General features: G+C 39.9%; 1 protein-coding gene and 1 long non-coding RNA gene across 5 annotated transcripts in view; one reads left to right on the top strand and one right to left on the bottom strand.

Moving 5' to 3' along the window:
- Positions 1-20,786, bottom strand: part of UMAD1 (UBAP1-MVB12-associated (UMA) domain containing 1) — a 311,916-nt gene that overhangs the window by 115,695 nt on the left and 175,435 nt on the right. The gene's annotated exons all lie outside the window — the stretch shown is intronic.
- The window catches only part of LOC133072099 (uncharacterized), a 152,668-nt gene that overhangs the window by 125,438 nt on the left and 6,444 nt on the right, over positions 1-20,786 (top strand). The window contains exon 2 of the long non-coding RNA XR_009696632.1: positions 6,538-6,644. This is a non-coding gene — a long non-coding RNA (uncharacterized LOC133072099). The remainder of the gene's footprint in view (positions 1-6,537; positions 6,645-20,786) is intronic.

The following is a 20,786-nucleotide window of genomic DNA, read 5'->3' as shown; positions in this document are numbered from 1 at the left end:
GCCAAAGACAATGTAAAATTCTGATCAAAAGAGATGCTTAAAAATTACTGATTAAATGAATATATTTAAAAATTTAACAAAAATTTAAGTCAAATAGAAATCCCCCAAACAGGGAGAGTTATTTTTGTTAGTATTAGACTGCCTGTTAAATTCAGGTATGTGAGTGATGGCTGCTGTTTATTAAATGACAAATATTTCACCAGGAAAAATCCATTTCCCAAATAATTTACACTGATCACCACACTTGTTATGAAAAATTGCTAGCCACTATATCCAAAGACAAATCCTCATTAGCACTAGAGCTAAGAACTGCTACTGAAAAACATTTTCTTGAAAAAACAAGAAAATGTTTGGGAGACATTACAGTGCACTGAAGATGTCTCCTTAGGAAATGATGTGACTATATAGTCAATGTTATATAATTAGAAATTTCTCCCCTTGGAACAATGTTCCATCTTTGTGTTCTGAAGAGAAACCCCTGATTTTTATCTACCCTAATTTAAAGATAACATTATTGTCAGTGACATCCTAGTCACATACAAAATCGAGGTCAAGGTTTCAGATTTGGCATCCAAAGGCCTGGATGATACGGACCAATGGACTTGTAGTCATCATTCCCTCTGATCCAGTCAGTGATTCCTGAGGAATGAGGATCTGTACCAGCGGCTGTGCAAGGGCTGAGGAGGGCGCCTGGAAGGCTGGGGTCCGGGTTCAGGGGGGCTTCATGGGCAAGACGACAGGCAGAGGAGAGGGCACGGCAAGTCAAGGGTACCGCCTTTCTTTTCTGGGTCCAAGCCTTCAGGAGCGGCCCCCAGCTCCTACCTGTGTGAGCAGCGTGTGCACACAGGCCCACGTGAGCGGGGTCCCTGGGGGGTGACCTGGCTGCCGTGAGCTCAGAACCAGGGGCTCTGGGACGGCCGAGGCAGCGCTGCCGCCCCGACTGTGACCTAGTGACAGGGACTTGGCACCTCAGTGTTTGAGCTGAGTCGATCTGAATTCAAGCTGTGACCTGCAGACGTCTCACTTTCCTAAGGGTCGGTTTTCTCAACTGTAAAAACGGGGAGAATTAAATGATATATACATACACTGCGCGCAGCACAGTACCTAAGCATAGGAGAAGAGCAATAAATAAACGCGTTTATCATTAGGACTGAATGTGAATCCAGAACACCAGAGCTCTAGGGAGCAGTCTTCCAAGCTCTTCCATCCATTTAATCAAACAGCAACTATCAAAACCCCCTATGCTTCTTAAAACACTAGGTTGAAAATTCTAATATAGAACTCAGTGAAAATATTTTGAATTTGATAAAAGGTTTTCAAAAGTACTTTTCCAAAAAGATGGCAGTGGTGGATGGCAAAGAAACACTTTTATTCCACCACTTTCAGAACATTATTCAATAATCTGACACATTCAAAAGAAGAAATGGCCATACAACTGCCTGAAACAAAACGCTTGTCAGAAAAGTCATCTATACCATTTTGCTTAAAAACTGGTTCTATGTATTCTATATACTTATTTATTTAAATAGCTTTAGTATTTTAAAATATTTATTTATAGTTTAAAAATTGACCTATGCTTTTAACTCGATACATATATTTGAAGAGAAAATTTCACACCAGTATCATAAATGTAAAACCAACTTTCCTTGTCAGCTAAAAGATAACTTAAGAAAATGGTGATATTAATGTTTTGCAATCAGTGAGTAGTGTAAGAGATATCTGGCTCAATGGATTTGGTGTTTCGGACAGACTGGAGGTTCTATATCCAGTAAGATAATTGGTTTTTAGTTGCTAAATCTGGTTTTTAGTGTTACTGTGAGCAAGCAGGAAAAATTTCAATCCACACGTATATCAAGTTCTGATCACAGAACATTGCATTTTCCCTCTGAAAAACTTAATCTGACTTGGACTTTTCTACTCCTTTATGGATTTAAAAATTTTAATATCACCATTTCCTTAAGTTATCTTTTAGTTGGCAAGGAAAGCTGGTTTGACATTTATGATACTAGCATGAAATTTTCTCTTTAAATACATACATATATTGAGTTAAAACTTGCATCGATTTAAAATACTAAAAATATTTAAATAAGTATATAAAATATATTAATGTAAGTGCCCTAAAAACAACAGGTGGTACAGGCTGGGGGTGGGCAGGCGCTGTCTCCACCATTCTTGTTGGCCTGTCCCATTCTATTCGTCTCCCACTTTTTGCAGAAGGTCCTCCTTGGCCCCTGCAGCCATGGTCATGACTCTCTGAAATGTGAACATCTCTAGAATTTAGTCTATGTTATATGATTTCATTTTTACCATATGATTAGCACATAATCATATGCTCTAATACACCATTTTTTAAATTTTCACATGTCTGTGTCCTGGACTATTAGACTGATAAACAACTTGTGGGCAAAAAAAAATTCATTCATTTCTGTGGCGCTGAGCAAACGGGGCATGCTGATAAATATTTCCTGAATAGTCTTATAATGCCTTATATTTATATTTAAGTAACTACGTCAAAGGAAATTCTATTATAGTATTAACTAAAATAAACCAATTTTTAGTTCTAAGTACCTATTTGAATGATCCCATAAAGGCAAGAACTAACAGATTATTTGCCCTAATCTGGACTGGTGTAAGATTACTAGTTACATACCTTGCTTCCTTAGTTATAGATAATATATCATGGCAATGTGCCTAGCTTCCAACATTTTCCCACCATTCCTGCTGGTAGAGATGGTCAATAAGATGCTGTTGGGTGGGGCTTTTGGAAAAGCCATTTAAAAGGAGCTTGCTTTTGCTTTAATCCTCTCCTTCTGTGGCTGGAGATGCATGGCCATACTATAATGAAGAGGCAACCTGGGTTATAGAAGCCACACACTAAAGGTGGTCGAGTGGAAAGACAGAGTCTAGGATATTGATGGTGCCATACAGTCATTATACTGGCTCTCAATTGCCTAACTTAGGACATTCTCAGATGAAGAAAAATATACACCTAATTTGTTTAAGCCACAGTTTGAGTCTCTATTGCTGGCAATCAAATGCAATTCCTGATTTGTGCATATGTAGACTCATTACAGACAGCCCTAGGTAATACTATCTGGTGGTGGGTGGGTGGTTTAGTCGCTAAGCTGTGTCCAACTCTTGTGACTCCACAGTTTGTAGCCTGCCAGGCTCCTCTCCTCTGTCCATGGGATTTTCCAGGCAAGAATATTGGAGTAGCATGTCCTTCTCCAGGGGATCTTCCCAATCCAGGGATCGAACCTGTGTCCCCTGCATTGCAGGTGGATTCTTTTACCACTGGGTCACCAGGGAAGTCCCTATGCTATCTGAGGGGTGATTAAAAGTTCTCCAGCTTTCTCAAAAACACCTTTTTGAGATACAGTATATCATGATATACTTCCAATAAAGTATATCATGCCAGTGTTATTCATTCTTTGGTGTTAGGAGATGAAAGCATCTCTTAAAATGAACATATTGTCAGAGAAAGAGTTACACTTTAGGTTATCAATATAACCGAATATCTCATTGTGAATTAATTTATGAATTAACTTCCATGATTTGTTAGGCCCCGAGGGGATGGAACACAAGATAGGTGAGTTTTCCCATAGGAAGACCAGTCAAGAAAGCAGCAACATCCGGCTACTACATTAAGAATCTCTTCTTCCCTCTCCTGGCCCCTGAAGCCATCCTCATCCTCTGACTGCAGTCACACCCCAAAGACATGGACAGGCATTAGGGGTGGGAGGTACAAAAAATGAGAGCTACAGGACCTAATGGGAAAGGGTCCCAAAGGCAAACTCAGGTTTACTACACAAGGCTGCCGATAACCTCCCCTTTCTATGGTAGTACTTTATTTATAAGAAAATTCCATAGCTAGTAAATAGCATTGGTAGATTAGCTGTTCATTTGAAAATTAAGAATCACTCTTCTTTTCACCAGTTGATGTGAAATAAAGGACAAAATTGTGGTAGGGAGCAGCTGAAACACAGGACCAGCTCAATGGAACTGGCTCTACCTATAGCTTTTACCAAGTAGGCAGCAGATCCATTCAGGCGTGCAAACACCTGTCAGTTACTTGCTATTTTCTAGGCACTGTGCGAGAAACTGGAGATTCGGAGATGATGATGATGAATTATCTTCAAAAAAACTTGCAAACTTCTACAGGAGACAGACAAGTAAATAAACCATTACAACACACTGGTGTATATGACACTACATCAGTGTGTACAAGAGATGAAGTAGGAGAAGAGAATTCACTTTAAGGATGGTGAGGGTGGTGAAGGAAAGTCTCACAGAGCAAATGATGTCTATTCAGGGCTTTCAAGTACAAATGGCGTTTTGCTAGGGAGGTAAGAGGAGTTGTGCATTCTAGGCAGAAGGAAGAGTGCATGCAACGCTGGAATGAATTAGCATGGGACACGAATTAGCATGGTACATTCGAGGACCACAAATATTTGTTACTGCTGTAGTATCAAGTGCTGAGATGGAAATAAAAGAAGTGGAAGAAGGCAAAGCCCAGTTCAGAAAGGGCACTGAATGCCCCGCTCATCAGTGGGGACTTTATATGATGTTAGGCACTGGAGTTAAGCCAGCAGTACACCAAGATTCATATTTTAGAAAAATCACTGCTAGTTGTCAATTTAGAAAAGAGCAAGGCTGGAAGGAGGAACATCACCTAGGAAACTTTCATAATTATGCAGATGACAAGAGATGAGGTTGTGCACTGTAAAGGTTCGTCTCTGGTTCTCCAGTGTGGAAGGTGAGGGTGGGGGAAGAGAAGGAAGGGAACATCTTTCACCCGGATCGCGGTGTCCATTCTGGAAGAGTCACTTTTCATCCACCTGCCCACCCTCTTTACAAAGCACAAAGGAAATTATGTTCTCTCTGAATTCACTCTTTTGAAGTTTTTTTTTTTAATCTGCAATTATACTGCTAGAGATTTCACACTAAATGAACCAAAAATAGAGGCAGGTTAGAAGGAGAGTCAAATTCTGCTTTAGGTGTCCTCTTAGCTTTCAGAATTGCATTACCACTTTTTAAGAGAGCATTTCCTTCTTTTTTAAAATTGAGGAGAGATGAGAACAGAGCATACCCCTTCCTGTCTTCCCCTAAATATATGGATGAATGAGAAAACAAGCTTGAAATACTTTGAGTCTCAAGGAGCCACAGCTTATCCTGATATTGCTAAGAGCCGGGTGGAGCAGGATGACCAGCAAACAGCACAAGGGCCAGGCGCAGACTGACCTCACCCAGCGCAGAAGGGCTCTGGGTTAATAAGAGAATTGAGTTGTGGTTATGGTTGCCCAAGTAAACGTAGGTGATTTTTTAAAAAGTCTAAGGATGATACAGATATTACATAGGACAGTTCCCTTCTCCAGAGGATCTTCCCAACCCAGAGTCTGAACCCGGGTCTCCTGCACTGCAGGTGGGTTCTTTATACCGTCTGAGCCCCCAGGGAAATACATGAGACAAACTTATACTGAAAATTCGGTTGTTTATCTGAAATTCAAATTTATCTCAGCATTCAGTATTCTTCTTTGCTAAATCTGGCAGCTGTAGTTATGGTACTACTTTAAGGGGAGAAAGATGGCTCAGTTATGGTCTATGCATCCTACGTGTGGCATTCTGGTTCCTTTTATGCACTAGGAATAGCTACATGTAAGGGAATTCTAAAACACAACAATATAAAAACGTGAGCATCAATGGCCAACAACTTATAAACACCTTATCAACAATATTGGAAATTTCATCTTGGTTGTTTAAAACAGCAAAGGTGGAGGACTTCTAACTAATGAAATAGTACATTACCATTTTTAAAGAGAGAATAAGTAATGTTCATTGACATAAATATTACAACTTCAAAGACAAGTATTTCTAAAAGGCAAACCCACAAGAATACAGAGGCATAAAAACTTTTCAAAAGAGATAACATTGAGGGGGAAAAAAAGTATGTTAACAAAGCATACTTTCATGATAAATGACAGAAAAGAGATCCACCCCAGAAAAAGTTTTTCATGTTCAGGGAGGTCTTACTAATATGTCCTCAATTGACTGCCAGGAAAAGAGAGTGACAGGGCCATCTTTGGAATCCCGGGCAAGGTGGAGAAGCCCTTAACGTCCAAACTGGGAATCTTGGAGCGCTGCACTAAGGCATTGTGGTGTTTTTTTTTCAATGCACTCTAAGCTCACTTTTATTACTTCCAGACCTCCTTCCTCATTAAGGCACAGATATAAAAACTGGGAGCTACTTATAGAGTAGATACCAAATAGTCTGTCTGCTGGTGAGATACAGACCGCCACCTTGCATGCAGAACAGCTGGAGGAAAAAAGAGCCCTTATTCATCAAATTGAAAAAGCACTCTCTCATTTCATGCTAATTGTATGGCCTTTTGCATGATATACAAAAGATTGCCTAAGATGAAAGGAATTGAAAAGAAAACTACCAGTCTCAGAGGTTTTTTGGGGGAACAAGATTAACTTATTACTTTTTGAGAGAAAGTAAATGACTGAGTAATTTAAGTATTACATTTATTTTCACAGACTGACCTTTCCAGGTTTTATTATTATCAACATCTATCCAACTGCTGCTTCCTGCCTAACATAATGTGACTTCACTCTACTAATCTCAGGGCTCCCAAACCCTTCAGGTTAGTATCAAGCAGTTCATAAATTAAAAGAATTTAAAATAAAATGCATACAGATTTTTTTATGATTTTTTTTTTTTTGCACAAAGGAAAAAGGCTGATTATTCATAAATGTTTGCTTCCCAGATCCTGCAACATGTAGGTTCTGCTTCAACTGGTTTCTTACAAAAGAGTGATTGCAAAAACTCACTTGCTGTTATCAATATTTATTATCAATAATAACATGATAATAAGTGACAATGTTATTCAAGGGTTGTAAATAAGATGCTGAGCTGTGATAATTTATGACATATCGTAAATTATGGTATAAGGTGATATACAAACTGGGTCTTTGAAAACCTGCATGAATTTAGATCTATGTTACTATAAATATCAGTCCGTCATGAAAAACCATGTAAAAGCCATCAGGGGAAAAGGTGTAAAGCAGAGAAACAGTAGGTGCAGTTCATTCATTTGGACACAAAGCAGCAATTATTCCTTCTAGAACTATCTACCAATTGGTATCAGTCAGCTGAATCAGGGTTGGCAACTGCAAAGAACAGCGGCTTCAATGTGCAGCCCTTGAAAAAGCAAAAGAAATGATCGGGCTTCCCAGACTTCCAAAAGCATTGACTATTCAAGAGGTTAAAAACTGAACTAAACATGCTAATAATTAATATTTACTACACAAACTAAGACTTTTTTAGTCTATTAGACTGGCACTGTCCAGTAAAACTATAAGGCAAACCACATTTGTATTCTAAACTTTTCTAGTAGCCACAGTAAGAAATTTAAAGGAAACCAGGTGAAATTCATTTTAATACTTTTTGTTCCCCCAATGCAATATATCCAGAATGTTATCATGGCAGCATGAAATCCACATAAAATATCATTGAAATATTTAACAATCTTTCCTTCACACCACGTTTCTGAAACCCGGTATGTATTTTACACTGCAGCACATCTCAGACTGCGAGTCACATTTCACGTGCCCGACAGCTACATGTGGCGAGTAGAGGCCACGTACGGCAGTGCCGTTAAAATTTCACAACTCTGGGGGGGAGAAAGGCCGTGTTCTTAATTACTACCTAATGTTTTCCTGCGAGTCAAATCTCTAGCCACTAGTGAGCTTACTTATCCTTTGTGTTAATGAACACAGTAAAAACACAAAAAAGCTATACCACTAGAAACAGGGATTGTATTCTAAAAGGCTATGCTTAATTTTCATTGAAAACAAGTTATTTCTTAAACTACTTGCTTTCTCTGGCCACATTTCTATTCCTGCCACAAATTTCAGGAGTCTGGTTTTTCTCTGAGGATCAGCCACATCACCAAAGATGAATTGAAATTTTGCCATCTTTACATTTGCCACTTGAACAGAGTTCCAAAAAGGTAAATTATATAATTCCTAACTGGTTTATGACTAATTGTTAAGAACCATGGATTTCCTCATGAAGAGAGTTCCAAAAAAATCAAGAAAACTGAAAACAAATAAGTACTAAAATACACTAAATTCCAGACTAACAAGCATTTCAGCTCTTGTGAAACTACAAAGGACCGCTTAAGGGCTTGCATGCAAAACTGAAACTCAACAAGCCATTTTCAAGAGCTGAGGCAGGGATGATCGTTAGTAGAAAAATAAGCGACAGAGAGGTACCAGTATTTAGTCCTCAAAAATGAATATTCAAGATGTAAAATAATTAACAACTTCTGTTAAACAACGAATGTCAACTTATATTTGTCTTCTTTCCCATTTCTTTAACTAATTTACTTTTTATTGAAGGATAATTGCTTTATAGAATTTTGCTGTTTTCTGTCAAACCTCAAGATGAATCAGCCATAGGTATACACATATCCCCTCCCTTTTAAAACTCTCTCCCATCTCCGTCGAGGTTGACACAGAGCGCCTGTTTGAGTTTCCTGAGCCATACAACAAATTCCCGTTGGCTGTCTATTTTACAGATGGGAATGTAAGTTTCCATGTTATTCTTTCCATACATCTCACCCTCTCCTCCCCTCTCCCCACGTCCATAAGTCTATTCTCTGTTTCTCCACTGTTGCCCTGTAAACAAATTCTTCAGTACCATTTTTCTAGATTCCATATATATGTGTTAGAACACGGTATTTATCTTTCTCTTTCTGACTCACTTCCCTCTGTACAATAGGTTCGAGGTTCATCCACCTCATTAGAACTGACTCAAATGCATCCCTTTTTATGGCTGAGTAATATTTCATTGTGTATATGTATCACAGCTTCTTTATCCATTCGTCTGTGGATGGACATCTGGGTGGCTTCCATGTTCTACCTATTGTAAATAGTGCTGCAGTGAACCATGGGATACATTTGTCTTTTTCAATTTTGGTTTCTTCAGGGTATATCGGAGAAGGCAATGGCATCCCACTCCAGTACTCTTGCCTGGAAAATCCCACGGACGGAGGAACCTGGTAGGCTGCAGTCCATGGGGTCACTAAGAGTCAGACACAACTGAGCGACTTCACTTTTACTTTTCACTTTCATGCATTGGAGAAGGAAATGGCAACCCACTCCAGTGTTCTTGCCTGGAGAATCCCAGGGACAGGGGAGCCTGGTGGGCTGCCGTCTATGGGGTCACACAGAGTCGGACATGACTGAAGCGACTTAGCAGCAGCAGCAAGGTATATGCCTAGGAGTGGGATTCCTGGGTCATATAATGGTTTTATTCCTAGTTTTTTAAGGAGTCTCTATACCGTCTTCCATAGTGGCTGTATCAATTTACCTTCCCACCAACAGTGCAAGAGGGTTCCCTTTTCTCCACACCCTCTCCAGCATTTATTGTTTGTAGACTTTTTGATGATGGCCATTCTGACCAGTGTGAGGTGATATCTCATTGCAGTTTTGATTTGCATTTCTCTACTAATGAGCGATGTTGAACATCTTTTCATGTGTTTGTTAGCCATCTGTATGTCTTCTTTGGAGAAATGTCTGTTTAGGTCTTTTGTCCACTTTTTGACTGGGTTGTTTTTCTGGTATTGAATTGTGTGAACTACTCGTATATTTTGAAAATTAATCCTTTGTCAGTTGTTTCATTTGCTATTATTTTCTCCGATTCTGAGGGTTGTCTTATCACCTCACTTATAGTTTCCTTTGCTGTACAAAAGCTTTTAAGTTTAATCAGGTCCCACTTGTTTACTTTTGTTTTTATTTCTGTTACTCTAGGAGGTGGGTCATAGAAGATCTTGCTTTGATTTATGTCATCAAGTGTTCTGCCTATGGTTTCCTCTAAGAACTTTATAGTTTCTGGTCTTACATTTAGGTCTTTAATCCATTTTGAGTTTATCTTTGTGTATGGTGTTAGGAAGTGTTCTGATTTTATCCTTTTGCATGTAGCTGTCCAGTTTTCCCAGCACCATTTATTGAAGAAGCTATCTTTGCCCCACTGTATATTCTTGCCTCCTGTGTCAAAAACAAGGTACCCACAGGTGCATGGGTTTATTTCTGGGCTTTCTATCTTGTTCCATTGGTCTGTATTTCAGTTTTTGTGCCGGTACCATACTGTCTTGATGTCTGTAGCTTTGTGGTATAATCTGAAGTCAGGAAGGTGGATTCCTCCAGCTCCATTCTTCTTTCTCAAGACTGCTTTGGCTATTCGGGGTCTTTTGTGTTTCTACATGAATTGTGAAATTTTTTGTTGTAGTTCTGTGAAAAATGTCATTGGTAATTTGATAGGAATCACATTGAATCTACATATGGCATTTGGTAGTACAGTCATTTTCACAATATTGATTCTTCCTACCCAGGAACATAGAATATCTCTCCATCTGTTTATGTCATTTTGATTTATTTCATTAGTCTTATAATTTTCTGTGTACAGTTCTTTTGTCTCCTTAGGTAAGTGTATTCCTAGATATTTAATTCTTTTTGTTGCAATGGTGAATGGGAGTGATTCCTTAATTTCTCCTTATTTTTCATTGTTAGTATATAGAAATGAAAGTGATTTCTGTGTATTGATTTTTTATCCTACAACTTTGCTAAATTAGCTGATTAGCTCTAGTAATTTTCTGATACTATCTTTAGGGTTTTCTATGTTTTGTATCATGTCATCTGCAAACAGTGAGAGCTTTATTTCTTCTTTTCCGATCTGGATTCCTTTTCTTTCTTCTTCTTCTCTGATGGCTGTAGCTAGGACTTCCAGAACTATGTTTACCAATAGTGGTGGAAGTGGACACCCTTGTCTTGTTCCTGATCTTAGGGGGAATGCTTTCAGTTTTTCACCACTGAGAAAAATATTTGCTGCAGGCTTATTATATATGGCCTTTACTATGTTGAGGTAGGTTCCTTCTATGCCCATTTTTTGAAGAGTTTTAATCATAAATGGGTGCTGAATTTTGTCAAAGGCTTTTTCTGCATCTATTGAGATGATTATATGGTTTTTATCTTTGAATTTGTTAATGTGTATCACACTGATTGATTTCTGCATACTGAAGAATCCTTGTATCCATGTAATAAACCCAACTTGATCATGGTGTATGAGCTTTTTGATGTGTTGCTGAATTCTGTCTTCTTTCACATTTATTGTTAGGAAATTTTAAGATTGGGTTTTGACTTGACTAATAGTTATAGGCAATGTATGAGAAACCAGAAAGTTACTGGAATTATACATTTTATAACTGACTCCAAAAGTTCTGGAGATAGAAAAAAATATTCCTGTTAGTCACTTATAATGAGATCAGGTGAGATATGTCAGAAAAACTAAGCATTCTCATCTGCCGCTCTTATCCACAGTTCATCCATAATTTAGCCTATATTTCTTGCATATTCTTCAGATCTCACATTCTCCTGTAGCTCTTTCTTTACTAATAAAACTCCTTAATACTTACTTGATTAAGGAAAGCTGTAAGTAGTATGGCTAACTGATTCATTTGGTTAATTGATAGTTAGCTTTATGATGCCCTGAAATTTGCTTGAGGGAAGACTGCCTCTGAGGGACAGAATTATAGCTTCCAATTCCTGGAGTTCAACTATGGCCAACCATCTTGCATGATTTTGCAATGATGAGCTTTTAGGTGTGTAACACAAATTTTTTTAACCACAAATCTTCCACAGAATAATATCTCCAACATTTTTAGACATGGAGAACAATGTTTAACAGAGTCTTGCTCCAAATAAATGTTTTAAGAAATATTTAAACAAATAAATAGTTCAAAATGAACTTGGATAAGAAACTAGGGAATTATCTATTAACCAGGCTAACCAGGTTTTAGTTCAGCTCAGTTCAGTCGCTCAGTCGTGTCCAACTCTTTGTGACCCCATGAACTGCAGCACGCCAGGCCTCCCTGTCCATCACCAACTCCCGGAGTCCACCCAAACCCATGTCCATCGAGTTGCTGATGCCATCCAACCATCTCATCCTCTGTCGTCCCCTTCTCCTCCCACCCTCAATCTTTCCCAGCATCAGGGTCTTTTCAAATGAGTCAGCTCTTTGCATCAAGTGGCCAAAGTACTGGAGTTTTAGCTTCAGCATCAATCTCTCCAATGAACACCCAGGACTGATCTCCTTTAGAACAGACTGGTTGGATCTCCTTGGAGTCCAAGGGACTCTCAAGAGTCTTCTCCAACACTACAGTTCAAAAGCATCAATTCTTCAGCACTCAGCTTTCTTCATAGTCCAACTCTCACATCCATACATGACCGCTGGAAAAACCATAGCCTTGACTAGATGGACCTTTGTTGGCAAAGTAATGTCTCTACTTTTTAATATGCTATCTAGGTTGGTCATAACTTTCCTTCCAAGGAGTAAGTGTCTTTAATTTCATGGCTGCAATCACCATCAGCAGTGATTCTGGAGCCCAGAAAAATAAAGTCAGCCACTGTTTCCCCATCTATCTGCCATGAAGTGATGGGACCGGATGCCATGATCTTAGTTTTCTGAATGTTGAGCTTGAAGCCAACTTTTTCACTCTCCTCTTTCACTTTCATCAAGAGGCTTTTTAGTTCCTCTTCACTTTCTGCCATAAGGGTGGTGTCATCTGCATATCTGAGGTTATTGATATTTCTCCTGGCAATCTTGATTCCAGCTTGTGCTTCCTCCAGCCCAGCGTTTCTCATGATGTACTCTGCCTGTAAGTTAAATAAGCAGGGTGACAATATACAGCCTTGACGTACTCCTTTTCATATTTGGAACCAGTCTGTTGTTCCATGTCCAGTTCTAACTGTTGCTTCCTGACCTGCATACAGGTTTCTCAAGAGGCAGGTCAGGTGTTCTGGTATTCCCATCTCTTTCAGAATTTTCCACAGTTTATTGTGATCCACACAGTCAAAGGCTTTGGCATAGTCAAGAAAGCAGAAATAGATGTTTTTCTGGAATGTTCTTGCTTTTTTGATGATCCAGCAGATGTTGGCAATTGAAAGAGGGGATCAGGGGCAGACAGACACGGACAACTGGCCAACTTGATCACAGGACCACAGTCTTGTCTAACTCAATGAAACTAAGCCATGTCATGTGGGGCCACCCAAGACGGAAGGGTCATGGTGGAGAGGCTGACAGAATGTGGTCCACTAGAGAAAGGAATGGCAAACCACTTGAGTATTCTTGCCTTGAGAACCCCATGAACAGTATGAAAAGGTTTTAGTTAGACAATGATAAAAATGAAAAGTTACTCACAGAATCTTTTGAGGACTAAAGAATGTTGTACCAGAAACTGAGTCCATTTTTCTTTCAGAGCAAAACTACAACTATTGAAGTTGAAAGCACAGAATCTGATTTTGGTTCTCAATGTCAACAGGCATGAGGCAGAAGTTTAAAACAATAAGTAACATCCTTGGAGATTTATCCAATTACCAGTGGTGTACCACCTTCTGTTTGATTCAGTGGCCCTTTTGCACAAGTGTGATTTCAGAAGGTCTTCGTTGGTCTGGCATACAAATGTGGAAATTCTCTTTCACTGACTTTGGACTTGCACATTCACCCTAGAGCAGGCTTCCCAGGCACTGGTTAACTGAAATGCTGCTGCAACTGCTACTTTCCTTCCACAACCATTTATTTTGACACTTATTATTTGTAAGTATTGTTTTTAGGCATTAGAGAACAACAGACTGGGTTCAAAATTGGGAAAGCAGTATGTCAAGGCTACATATTGTCACCCTGCTTATTTAACTCATATACATCATGTGAAATGATTGTACATCATGTGAAATGCCAGGCTGGATGACTCACAAGCTGGAATCAAGATTGCCTGAAGAAATAACCACCTCAGATATGCAGATGATACTACTCTAATAACAGAAGGCAAAGAGGAACTAGAGCCTCTTGATGAGGGTTAAAGAGAAGAGTGAAAAGCTGGTTTAAAATTCAACATTCAGAATACTAAGATCATAGCATCTGATCCCATCACTTCATGGCAAATAGATGGGGAAGAAGTGTAATCAGTGACAGATTTTCTTCTTTTGGGCTCCAAGATCACTGAGAATGGTAACTGCAGCCATGTCATTAAAAGACACTTGCTCCTTGGAAGAAAAGCTATGACAAAAGTAGACAGCATATTAAAAAGCAGACATCACTTTGCTGACAAAGGTCTGTCTAGTCAAAGCTATGGTTTTTCCAGTAGTCCCACATATGGATATGAAAGCTGGACCATAAAGAAGACTCAATGCCAAAGAATTGATGCTTTCAAACTGTGGTGCTGGAGAAGACTCTTGAGAGTCCCTTGGACTACCAGGAAATCAAACCAGTCAATCGTAAAGGAAATCAACCCTGAATATGCATTGGAAGGACTGATGCTGAAGGTGAAGGTCCAATTCTTCAGCCACCTGATGCAAAGAGCCAACTCATTGGAAAAGACCCTATGCCAGGCACAGAGAATGCAATGCTGAATCAGCCAGGATCCCCCCAGTCGTGATGCTTCTGGTCAGGACACAGGGAGCCAGAACACAGGCATGCAAAGGTGCCGAAGGAGCAGAAGAGAGGTCTTCATGCTGCCTAAGAAGAAGGGGGTGACAGAGGATGAGATGGCTGGATGGCATCACCCATGTAATGCACATGAACTTGGGCAAACTCTGGGAGATGGTGAGGGAAAGGGAGGCTTGGCGTGCTGCAGCCTATGGGGCTGTGAAGAATCAGACTGGTGACTGAACAACAGCAACAACAAGGGAGACAAAGTTGGCACCCAAGAGGCCAAATATTTGAGGAGTTTGAAGGGTGAGTGGCAACACTTAAAGTGTTCAAAACGGGTACGGGATAAAGAAAGCAGTCCAGAGTCCCTCTGCTGTCCACCCGAAACTATCACAGCATTGTTAATCAGCTATACTCCAAAGTAAAAAGTTGAAATGATTTGTATAAAAAGGAAAGAAAGCACTCTAGGAAAAAAAGGAGAGTTGCACATACAAACTCCAGGAGAAAGGAAGATGTTCACAGCATGATCAGAAACTGTATAGTGACACAGGACAGACCCGGAGGTTCATACAAGTGGCAGGCCCAGATCATGAAGAGACACGCACACCAGACCAAGGTTACTGGATCTTATCCTGCAAGAAGCTAAGAGCCTCAGATGTGGTCAAAGAAGGCAAGTGCATGCTCAGATCTGTGGCGAATGGGCTGAATGAAAGACTAGGGCGCAGAAGGCTCTTTCAGAAACCCTCTCCAACAGTCCACGTGAGTGGACCGCTCACGGATCACTGCAGGTGGAGTGGGGAGAGCGAGGACAGGACAGAAGAGTGAGGCAAAAACAAAGGAACTTGGTGATCAGCTGGGTTGAGCATGGGTAAGAGGGAAGAAAGCAAAGATGATGCCCTGGCTTCTGACTTGAGAAGATACCCGTCTTTAAGCCAAGCCTTCTGTCAACTTTTAATTTTGGATTCTGACCTCTTGATATTGTTCACTGTTGCTCTGCCTCATTCTCTGTCCTGAAGAATGTGCTCCTGACCCCAGAGGCAGAAATCCAGAGATGGCCGCCAGCCCCTCTGAGAGGGAAGTACCACCGCCTGTTCCTTCCCACCTGGCCTGGACAACCTTTAGCAGCCACAGCAGAGATCCAAATGATTAGGTCAAAATATAGTTATTAGGGGCCCCAGGGGCACACACTACGGATGTGTGCCTTGCACACAATGTGTTATTGCACATTGCTCTTATTTCTCTCAAGTTATGCAAGAAAGCAATACAGTGCAAAGCAAAGGTTTTGTGGTTACTCAGGTGCAAGTCTGAATTCCAGCTCCATCAAAGACTGCTTGCAGCCTATCCAATATTCATCTTCCCTTTCTTCCTTATTACTGGACCCTCATTTTGCTGAGGGTACTAAAGTACTAAACAAAAAACATCTCCCAGGGTCTCCTGCCACCAGGGATAGCCTAGTGTGTGACACAACAGAGCCAGGAAAACTGTTAGAGACTATTTGGAAAGTTTCTGGACATAGTTATTTTTATTCTCCCTCAGCTATCTTCCTTTTTCCAACTTCCTGGAAGTAAGGTATGATGGCTGGAGTTGCAGTAGCTATGTTGCAACTATGAGGAAAAAAACAAGAATCATAAAACATCAGCCTGGCCATACTTGAGCTCCTGAAACAATGCTCCCACCACCTTCCACCAGTCTTCTCAACACATGGGAAAAATAAAGTCCTAAATTTAAGCCACTACCTTCCATGTCTCTGTGACTCTTTTCTGAGCCCAATTCCTAGCTGATTCAATCCCTTCAATCCCACTTAGGTATGAGTGGGAATCATCAACCATGACTTCCTTCCAATTTAAAAAGAAACTCTTATAGAGTATCTGGTATGTCAGATACTGTGTATACAGACACACTGCAAAGTAAATAGTATCATCATGTTACAGCAAAGGCACTTAAAGTTCTGAAAGCCTAAGTACTTTATCAGAGGTACCACAGTGATACATGGAGAGCCAAGACTGGAGCTCCATGTCTGTCTGAGGATGAAGTTCACACCCTGGCAGCTACTGATGCTACTGCAGGGCTTCTCTGAAGCATGACTCCCAAGACAGTGTCTCTCTAGGTCCTTCCACCGGTACCTCAAATTCAACAGGGAAACCACCTAAAGCGTATTTATAGCATGAAACAACAGTGTGTGAAGTCGGAGACCTTGGAGTGGTAAATGTGCAAGGCTGAGGGTAGCATGTGCCTAAGGCACATGGCCTGACTACAGCTGGGCAGAGCTGATCATCTGGCAAGGAGGCTCCTTTCACCTGGGGCCTCCAGTCAATAAGGACCTGAAGAAATCATGTTAAACTGGAACTCAGCACGCGAGTCTGAGGCATGGCAGAGAGAAAGTAAGGTGCCCAGTGTCACACACATCCTCACAGTTAAAAAAGCTCATGCTTTCGTCACATGTAATTTTTTAAAAGAAGAGTGAGAGAATTAAAATTGGAAATTGTGTATGTCTCCTGCGCTTGCCTGGTGGCTCAGACGGTAAAGAATCTGCCTGCAATATGGGAGACCCAGGTTCAATCCCTGGGTCTGGAAGATCCCCTGGAGAAGAGAATGGCAACCCTCTCCAGTATTCTTGCCTGGAGAGTTGCATGGACAGAGGAGGCTGGCAGGCTACAGTCCATGGGGTCACATATATCTTTTATATATATATACACACACACACACACACACATATATATACATACATATATATCTTGTAACTTGTATATCTTATAACCTATTAAAACCCTATATGCAAAACAGAAAAAGAGACACAGAAATACAGAACAGACTTTTGAACTCTGTGGGAGAATGTGAGGGTGGGATATTTCAAAAGAACAGCATGTATACTATCTATGGTGAAACAGATCACCAGCCCAGGTGGGATGCATGAGACAAGTGCTCCGGCCTGGTGCACTGGGAAGACCCAGAGGAATCGGGTGGAGAGGGAGGTGGGAGCGGGGATCGGGATGGGGAATACGTGTAAATCCATGGCTGATTCATATCAATGTATGACAAAACCCACTGAAATGTTGTGAAGTAATTAGCCTCCAACTAATAAAAAAAAAAATTAAAAAAAATAAAAAGCACAATTTAAATATATACTTTTTATATAAAACTAATACATAAATATACAGATAAATGCATATGTTATGTTAACTCTTTCTTCTTTACAATGAATTTGAAGCAGCCAATAGAAGAGTCACAATAAATTTAAAAATCATAACCAGGAAAAATACAGGAGCATGAGATAAGAAGAAAATAAAGAAAGCAGATGTATATTCTATACGGTTCTAAATAATTACTAAAACTGAGCTACAAATTTAGGTCTGAGCTACCTCCTGCCAAAGCACATTGGGGAAAAATGACTAGGTACCAAATTCACAGTGGCCATGAGAAAGAGTATTACCACCTCAGGAGAAACAAAATATTTTCTGTTAGCATAAAAGCAGTAAGAACTCAGAAGACCTAAGTGGGACTTCACACAGGGGCAACTACAGAAGAGGGCAGACGATGTCTCGGTAATTCCTCCATAATAAATGTCACAGCGTATTCCACACAACAGTTTCTCACAGAGTTATTCAATCAGGCTGAAAAACAGCTCAGGGAAGGCAATCTGTGCTGCACTGAGGCAATGAGATAGGAATATACAGCTCTCCAATGGGCCAGCTTGATCTAGTAATAAATCCCGGAATATCTACATGAACAAAGAGACAGCATGTTCTTCAAATTATTCTCCAACCGAAACCAACTTAAGAAGTAGGATTATGCAACAGTTTACTGATTCTTTTCAGTTCAGAAGTTCTGAGAAAGTGTTCAGGGGCATTTTATTATTATGTAAATTGTACTCGGTCAGCTGGCACTGGGCTCTTAGGTATAGGACTTATATGCCAATCTTTTCTCCTTCTCCAAGGACAGAAAGGCATAAAAAGGCAGAGAAAATTTGGGTTGCATTTCCCTAAAAAAAAAATTATGGCTTTTTGCTTTTACATTAGGAGGCTCTAGTCCACACACTTTCTATTACATAACTAGTATTAGAGAAAATTTAGGAATTCAAACCCATAATGATTTCTTAACTAATTTAAAAGGTAATGTGTGAAAGGCATGTACCTAAGAATATGACATTCCAAAAGTGGATATTAAACAGTCCTTGAACAGGTAGAAATTGATAACCAATTATTTAAAAAGATAGGATGAACACAGGAGTTCATTTAAAAAAAAAAAAAACCTGATATACAGTAAGAAATGGGGCCTGTTAGGTCAGGTCTGGGGAAAAAATGTAAAATCTATGTAAACTTAGCTGAGTTTAGCTAAGGTGTGATTTTTTTTTCCCCTATGTATTCATTTTGGTGCACTCTCATAAGCATATTCACAAGAATCCTCAGTAAGGTACAAAGTGGAATATTCAGAAAATGCCAATTAGGCCAAGTACATACCTGCAGGCCAGTTTTTCCTGGCCTAAAGAGTGAGATGAAATTTATCCTTCTGAAAAAGAATCTCTAGTTGTGTGTGAAGACAACATAAATAGGGTTGTGCTTTAATTTGAACTCCCTATAGAGTGACAAGGTACGACTGTAACCTGAGCCAGAGGAGGGAAAAATAAGGACCATTTGTTACTAATTAAAAAAACAGGGGATTAGAAAAAAAGATGGCTTTGGGAAATAGGGAACAGTTGTTCTCCCAACATGGACCTCCCACCCTGCTGATTCTGTGGTTTTTAAAACTACAAAAGTGAAAACTGGAAAAATGACAAGCAAATGACTACCGACAGATAGACAGAATAGCCTCTCTGGTTTTGAAAATAATTCCTAAACTGGAGACAGCAAATCTGGTTTTCTCAGCAAAAAGCCAGCATTTCCACATTTCAGTTCCTCCTTCTAAACATACTCAATAAAGATACATATTGGATCTGATGTAGCTCTGTGCAACGCAATTACAGGTTCCGGTTCTTTGATTCTAATTGCAATCAATTGTGAAGAATCAACAGAGGAGGCAGGCGGTTACAGTTACATAACGTTTAGCAAACGAAGACTGCTCAAGTTGAATAAATATCACTGTGGTCACTTTAGGCTCACCTTAGCTTCATCAAGTGGAGCTACAAAAGCAGCAGGTGAGCAGGTTTCTGGCAGGGAGTACTGGTGCTGAGCAACAGACTCTACATGAGCTGAGACACTGCGTCAAACTCCCACTGCCGGCTTCCCCACACCATATGTGCGTTTTGGATGGAAGCGGGGGCACCTCTCATACACCTCACATAGTTTGGCCTTTTCTGGCTAGGATGAATGAACATAATGTTTCAGTGTGCTTGTTAACCCCAACGGAAGCCAGAAAGTACCAGAATTATGACCTCTCCATTCTAATTTTTTCCAGCAAAACTGAAACTAGGACTGAGACGTAGTGGTAACAGAAACAAACAAGTCTGAAGTGATGGAAAAGATCTTCACAAACTCCGAGAAGCACGTCTCAAGCTAATTTATCTTGCCAGTGTTTCGAGCAATGAACAACCCATGCTAATCTGTCAAATATAAAAGCACAAAGTTTATAGTTTTAAAGACATAATCATGAGGTATTTTAATTGTTCTTTACCAGTGGCCAAATTCATCATTTTCCCAAACACACTCTGCAAGCAAGAGCAAGGATCTTGGAAATGGTTTTAGCAGTCCGACAATTTACCTGCAAGGACTTCTGGACAATTCCTTCCTAGCCAGCACGAAAGCCTGATTAATCAATACCTAAAATCTTCATTATGTAGCAGGTTTCCCCCTACCCCCTTCCTCCCCCCTCCAATCAAAGAAGCAGTATAAAGGTTGGCATTTGGTGGCAAAATTCCAGTTCACTTTCCAAAGAGGTAAAGAGCCAGGGCTTCTGGGGAGGAAAAGATCTCAGACACTGCATCTAATCCCTCGACTTCATTGACTAAGAATTGAAGTTGAAGAGAAGCTTAGCAACTTGTCCAAGATCAAACACTTGGTGAGCAGAGGAATCCAGTAAAAAATGTACTTTCTACTGTATTATATGGCCCACTAATTCAAGTGAAAACAAAGATTGGAGAGATGCGCGCTACAAAATCTTTTTCCCAAAAGGTATCTTGCATAGGAGGATAAACACATCAAAGAATTAAATTTACCATTTAAATGACATAAGCACTGCAGTAATCCAACTGTGCTTCATTTCCCAGTAAATCAAAAATTTGAAATAGTTCTATATAAGGAAAACAAAACACAAAGATCCTCTCACTCATCCTGGATAAAATTATATTCCCAGAAACTGTTATAAA

The sequence above is a fragment of the Dama dama genome, chromosome 18, assembly GCF_033118175.1.
Source record: "Dama dama isolate Ldn47 chromosome 18, ASM3311817v1, whole genome shotgun sequence".
In the NCBI taxonomy this organism is placed as follows: domain Eukaryota; kingdom Metazoa; phylum Chordata; class Mammalia; order Artiodactyla; family Cervidae; genus Dama; species Dama dama.
The sequence above is the reverse complement of the archived record's forward strand: the minus strand, read 5'-3'. Positions and strand labels throughout refer to the sequence as shown.